This window comes from Bubalus kerabau, chromosome 8 (assembly GCF_029407905.1).
Source record: "Bubalus kerabau isolate K-KA32 ecotype Philippines breed swamp buffalo chromosome 8, PCC_UOA_SB_1v2, whole genome shotgun sequence".
NCBI classification, from domain to species: domain Eukaryota; kingdom Metazoa; phylum Chordata; class Mammalia; order Artiodactyla; family Bovidae; genus Bubalus; species Bubalus kerabau.
Window position 1 is genome coordinate 81,526,646 of NC_073631.1, and position 5,876 is coordinate 81,532,521.

At 42.0% G+C, this 5,876-nt stretch overlaps 1 long non-coding RNA gene across 1 annotated transcript; it reads left to right on the forward strand.

Moving 5' to 3' along the window:
* Positions 1-1,958: 1,958 nt before the first annotated feature.
* Positions 1,959-5,079, forward strand: LOC129658596 (uncharacterized). Its single transcript, XR_008717431.1, has 3 exons — positions 1,959-2,052; positions 4,093-4,190; positions 4,830-5,079. It is a non-coding gene; the product is annotated as an uncharacterized LOC129658596 (long non-coding RNA).
* The last annotated feature ends 797 nt before the right edge of the window (positions 5,080-5,876 follow it).

Genomic DNA, 5,876 nt, shown 5'->3' on the forward strand with positions numbered 1-5,876 from the left:
GGGGGGAAAAAAAACAACAAAGCGTAATGTGTGATCAAAAACTTTTCTAAACTGTTTAACACCTTGTGTCACTTCATAATACAGCAGTCCCCAGAAACTGGTCTTGCTTCCAGTTCATGAATTATGAGAGAAGTCAAGTCAATGACTGCTGTCATGTGGATTGGGATCTGGACATATCGTCAGGGCGGTATCCTTGATTAAGGAAGTTTTTGAATAATGATAGCAGTCTAACATTTCTTAACTGTGTTCACATAGTTGTCACATGGCCCTATTAGTTTTGTAGTAATCTTATCCTCATGTTACTAATAAAAGAAATACACATAAAGCAATCATGACTTTTCTATGGTCATACAGCTGATAAGAGGCAGAGCTGGGAATTGAACCATGGTGATGTTCCTATGTTTTTACCAAGATTTCATACTATTCCTTCTCCTTGGATCACCTTTCCAGGTTATAGCTTTTCTACTCAAGGTTAAAGCAATGGCTTTGCTTCAGATAAAGCCTGGCAGTACATAGCCATCTTCAACTCGAGGTGTTGAGGTTGGGTGAGTTTGGTCATTAATTCAACAAGTATCTGCCAAGAGTCTTACCAAAGCCTGCCACTGAGCTAGGTCCTCCTGACCACAGTCTTGTGGGGACACAGGCTCTCAGCAAATTGTTATAGTTGTATGCTGTAGGAAGGAACTGATCAGGTACCAAGGTAGGTCATAATGAGGTTCCAGTCTTAAAGACCAACTGGAAACTGAAGGATGGGTAGAGTTAGCCTAATGATGAGCCTGGAAAAGAATGTTCTAGGTGGAGAAGAGATATATCCAAAGACTGCAGGCCAACTAAAGGCATTTAGTCCGGGTGTTTTGGTTCTCCAGAAATTACACAGAGGGTGGGGAGGAGTGAAGCACACCATTACTTGGGTACATGTGAAAAACATGTGGGTGCACCCAGGCATGAAATCTTTGGGGGCCACCCCAAACAATCTCCTGCCCAGCCACCTTCGTGGAGATGTAAGGAAATGTGGAGGTTAATTTCTTAGTTTTGGTTGCTCCAGGGAGCTGTGTAGGTGGGGAAGGGGCCAGTGGACTACAAACCATTGTGAATCAACACAGGATCATCAGTGGAGTGGAAGTCAGGATGGGGTCAAATGTAAAAATAAAACAAGTCCATCAAGCTCACTATATAGGCAAAGAAGCCCAGTCTTCCAGTGGACTATGATCATGTGGTTTTTATTTCAAATATTTTTCAGAGTTTGTTATTCACTAATATTTAAAATCTTGGGAAAGAAAGTGCTATAGGATAGATCAGGGCTATCTATCAAGAATAGAAAGGAGTGATCCGACTCCATTTTTTCCATGGGGACTTGGTGATACCTGAGGCTCTTGCCGTCACAAGTGGAGTTTTCTCTTTGGAGTGGTAGCATTATATCTGTGAATATCCTAGATCCTGGTAACACAATAGGCTTTTATTCACTGATGAGCACTCTGTGTTCGTTTATTCTCCCTGGAGTGAGACCAGAGGAGGAACTAGGAGAGCCATGTACCAGGAGCGTATAATCAGGAAGAGTCGATTTTGACTCTTGCACGCTAGATCTGTTTCTTAGGCTGATTTTGTTATTATAATCACACATAATAGCCTGCCTCAGTGAATCCTGCCCCTTTGCCTGACTGTTAAGCTAAAGTGTCTTTGTTCAGAACCTTGTCCACCTGTAGATGGCAGGAAGGAAGAAATGAACACATCTCCCTGCCTGAGGCTTGCCATTCTAGGAGATACTTGCAATATTAAAGGCCCTTTTACTTTGTTTCCTCACCTCCCCCCATTTCTGATCCATAAAAGAATCTGGAAACCAGACCCCGACGACATGGTTATTTTGAGATATTAGTCTGCCATCTTCTAAGCCAGGCTTTCCAAATAAACTCGTATTCCTTGCCTCAACACCTTTTCCCTCAGATTCATTGGTCTGTTATATAGCAAGCAGAGCAAGCTTGGACTTGGTAACAAGAGGAAGGAGATCACTCATTCCGGCTTCCCTCAAATATTTGAGTGCCCAGAGCATCCCAGGTACAGTACCAGGCACTGAAAAAATATACTTGCTGGAGGCCACTGGGGCATATGATTACATGAGGGGACAGGCTAGGGAAAGGGAAAGAGATTAAAAGGGGAGCTAAGAGAGGGCCAGAGAAAAAGCTCACCTGCTTTCCAGGTGTACGTAATGAGCAACAGGGCCAAGGGCCCAGGCACAGAAGAAGAAGTGCTGACATAAGTAAGATAATAAATGTTCTGAGATTTCATCACCATTGAAGAGTCCTAACACATTACTGCCAGGGCTTAGTTCTTCCTCTGATTCATGTTTCTTCTCTGCTGTGGGATCATTTGGTTCTTGAACCTGTAGAATTACTGACTGATTCCTTTCTGGTCAGATTCCTTTTAGCTACACACAGACTCCTCTTGTAATGAAAAACAGGTTTCCTGTTACAGCTTGCTTTACATTCAGGTAACATGTTGCCGTCTGGAATGAGCAAGTGTCGAGTTTGAGTCATATTTTCCACCCTGATTCTAAGCCCCCGTGCTTCCTATGTCTGGTGTTGAAGGGGAGACTGGGAAATAAAAAACTTCAGTTAGGTCAGAAAATTTATTTCCCACCCAAAGGGTTAATTGGCTTCTGGAAGGAACAAAGACACAGAGCTACTGTGACTGCTTCCCCAGCACCAGAGTTAGTGCAAAACACCTTCCAAGCCTCCCCAGAGAGGCTGGCTTCGGTCCATGGAGAGTGGATCCACTTCCCCATCAGGGAGGGAAGCTTGAAGAAGTTATCCGATTTTTGCTATCTCTGAGAACCTCATTTTGAGCTGCCTGTAGAGACTCATAGAAGACCTTTAGGTCCATGACTGAGAAGGGCAAATTAGGAAGAAAACCATTACTGGAATTATTTTCCCCAGGGAGCAGTCAGTGTAAACAGGAACAAATGTGGGTAAAAGTCCAATAATCAGCAATGACAGAGTTCTATGCCAGTGTGAAAACGATGCCAGTTCTATGCCACTGTGCATACTGTATATAGTAACACAGTAACCAGACATTTTTGTTATTTTTGTTATTGAAAAGATTGAATAAACTTTTAAAACATTATTGGGACTGATACATTTACAATAATTTTCCCTCTGCTCCAAAAGCAAGGATGAAGGAAAGACAACACACATCCACATACATGAAGGGCAGAATCTGAGGGGAGAGTTATTTCAAAAGTCTGTTAATACTTTAAAACTATCTGTTTAGAAAGAAGTCAATCTTACCTTTTATTGAGGAAAATACCTTAAGGTAGTAAAATAAACCATGAGGCCACTTGGGCATAGCTTAGATAAGAAAGAAAATCACAGGAATTTGTCAAGTACAGTAAGAGAAGTGTCTTGGAGTAGGGATAAGCTGGGCAGACAGGAAGGACAGGTCAGGAGGCAACTCCCTGTGGTGCTAAATGACCCTCAGGGGGTTCCTGTAAGATGATGCCTAGAACTGAATTTAGAGTTCTTTCTTTTCTGGTGCTGTAATTATTCTCAGTTACCCGAAATCTTTACAATTCAATACCCTGGTATTGAACTTTGTGAGGAATGAAGGAAGAGGAACTAAGAACAGCAGGAAGAGGTCATCAAATCCAAAAACCCAGAGGGATGGGATGAGCAGGCTGCAATGAAAGCTGGAAATGGAGCACAGCTTTTTCCCCAGATGTATTTGAAAGTGATACCAAAAAATGGGGGTGCAGTTGGGGGTGGGGAAGGGAAACATTAGGGTTACTCCTACACTCACTCAGGTGACTTCTTTTGAATCTCAAGAATATTTCTAGTAATTACCACCTTGCTCTATTATCCTCCTAAATGCTTCTGCTGCTGAAAGGTAAACAAACATCTTCTTAGAGCTCCAGAGATGTTGCTTTGATGTGAAAGTCTGCATGCATGAATGACTGCTAAGAGGAGTTTGACCCCTAGGGGGTGATCACACCCTATGGTAAAGGGAAGCACAATGGGAGGGCAGAAACAAAGATAAGAAAACAGCTCTAAGTCCCAGTTTCAGGTCCAGCTGCTGGGTAATGACTCACATGCATCCATGTAGGTACAAGTCATCTGTCTAGTTACAGCCCCTGGATTGAAAGAGAAATTCTTCCTGGACTTGGAGTTTTGTGCCTTCGCAGTGCAAGATGCTGAGAGCAGGTGAGCTAGCCCCTGCTGTCACTCACAGGTGAGAGGGTGGGACAGGAAGGGACTCCTTCTGTTTCTGTGACAGAGACTCCAGTCCCTGAGGCGACAGTAGGCCATGTCTGTGGGAGGAAAAGTAGACCACCCCACGGGGACTCATAGACTGAAAACTAGGAATTGGAGGCAATAAAGCAATACCAGTTCACAAATATGACTTAGTGACTCTCAGTAAAAGTAGACTCCAGCTTTGGCACATCTCTTCAGGGTCAACCCTGGGCTTAGGAGGTCCAGAGTGAGAATAGTTCCACCCAGTTTCCACATGATGCAATTTATCCTCTGGTCCCTGTCTCCTAGAATGATACTGGATGGTGAAGCTGTCTTTTCTCGTCTGTTTAGTTGCTGGCAGAGTATGTAGGCCTAGGAACTCTCTTCCCAGCCCATCAAGTGGCAGGAAGTCCCCAACATCCTCCAAAGGAGAATGGGGACCAGAGCATGACAGACTGACAGACTGGGAAATACTTTTTTAAATAGTCAGTTCTTTAAGAAAAAAAAAAACAAATTTTTAAATATGTACATTTCAATGAATTTTGGTAAAATTATGCGCACATACAACACTCTTCACAATCAAGATGCAGAACCTGTGCTCCTTCCTAGATGGTCTCTGCTGACTCCCAACCCCGTGGATCTGCTTCTGTCACTGGATTGTTTTGCTGTTCCATGTAAATGAAGTCATTAGCATACACTCTTGCATCTTCTTTCACATTCAGTGTGTTTTTGAGTTTCATCCACGTGTGTGCGTGTTAGTTTGTGTCATTCCTTTTAATTTCTAGCTTGTATGCCATTGTTTGGCTGTATCACATAGTATCTGTTTATATGTAAGTAGACATTAGATTGCTTCTGTTTTTTGACTATTGTAAGTAAAGCTGCTATGAACATTCATTTACAAGTCTCTGTACAGACTAGTGTTTTCATTTCTCTTGGGTAAATAACTAGATATAGGATTTGGGGCTATATGGAAACTATTATGTTCAACTTTATAAGAAATCATCAAACAGCTTTCCAATTGCTTATACCAATTTACATTCTGACCAATAGTATAGGAATTCCAGTTGCTCTATATCTTTGTCAACATTTAGGATTCTCAGTTTTTTTTATTTGGCTGTTCTAGGAGGTGTGAAGTTGTACTGAATTATGCTGACTGATGTTGAACATCTCGTGTGCTTATTAATATTTTAATATCTTCTTTTGGGTAATGTCCATTCAAATGTTCTCATTTTTTATGTTGATTGTTATCTTATTAAGTTGTATTAGTTTTCAAAAATATATTTTGACTAGCCTTTCCTTTTCTTAACAGCAGAAGTTCTGAATTTTGATGAAATCCAATTTATCATTTTTTAATAGTTGTGCCTTTTGTGTTAGGTGAAATATTTGACCATGCTGAAATGATGGAGATTTTTAAAAATATTTTCCTTCAGTGCTTCCATTGTTTTAGATCTTATATTTAAATTGATCTCAGTTCAGTTCAGTCGCTCAGTTATGTCCGACTCTTTGCGACCCCATGAATTGCAGCACGCCAGGCCTCCCTGTCCATCACCAACTCCCAGAGTTCACTCAGACTCATTCCATCGAGTCAGTGATGCCATCCAGCCATCTCATCCTCTGTCGTCCCCTTCTCCTCCTGCCCCCAGTCCCTCCCAGCAT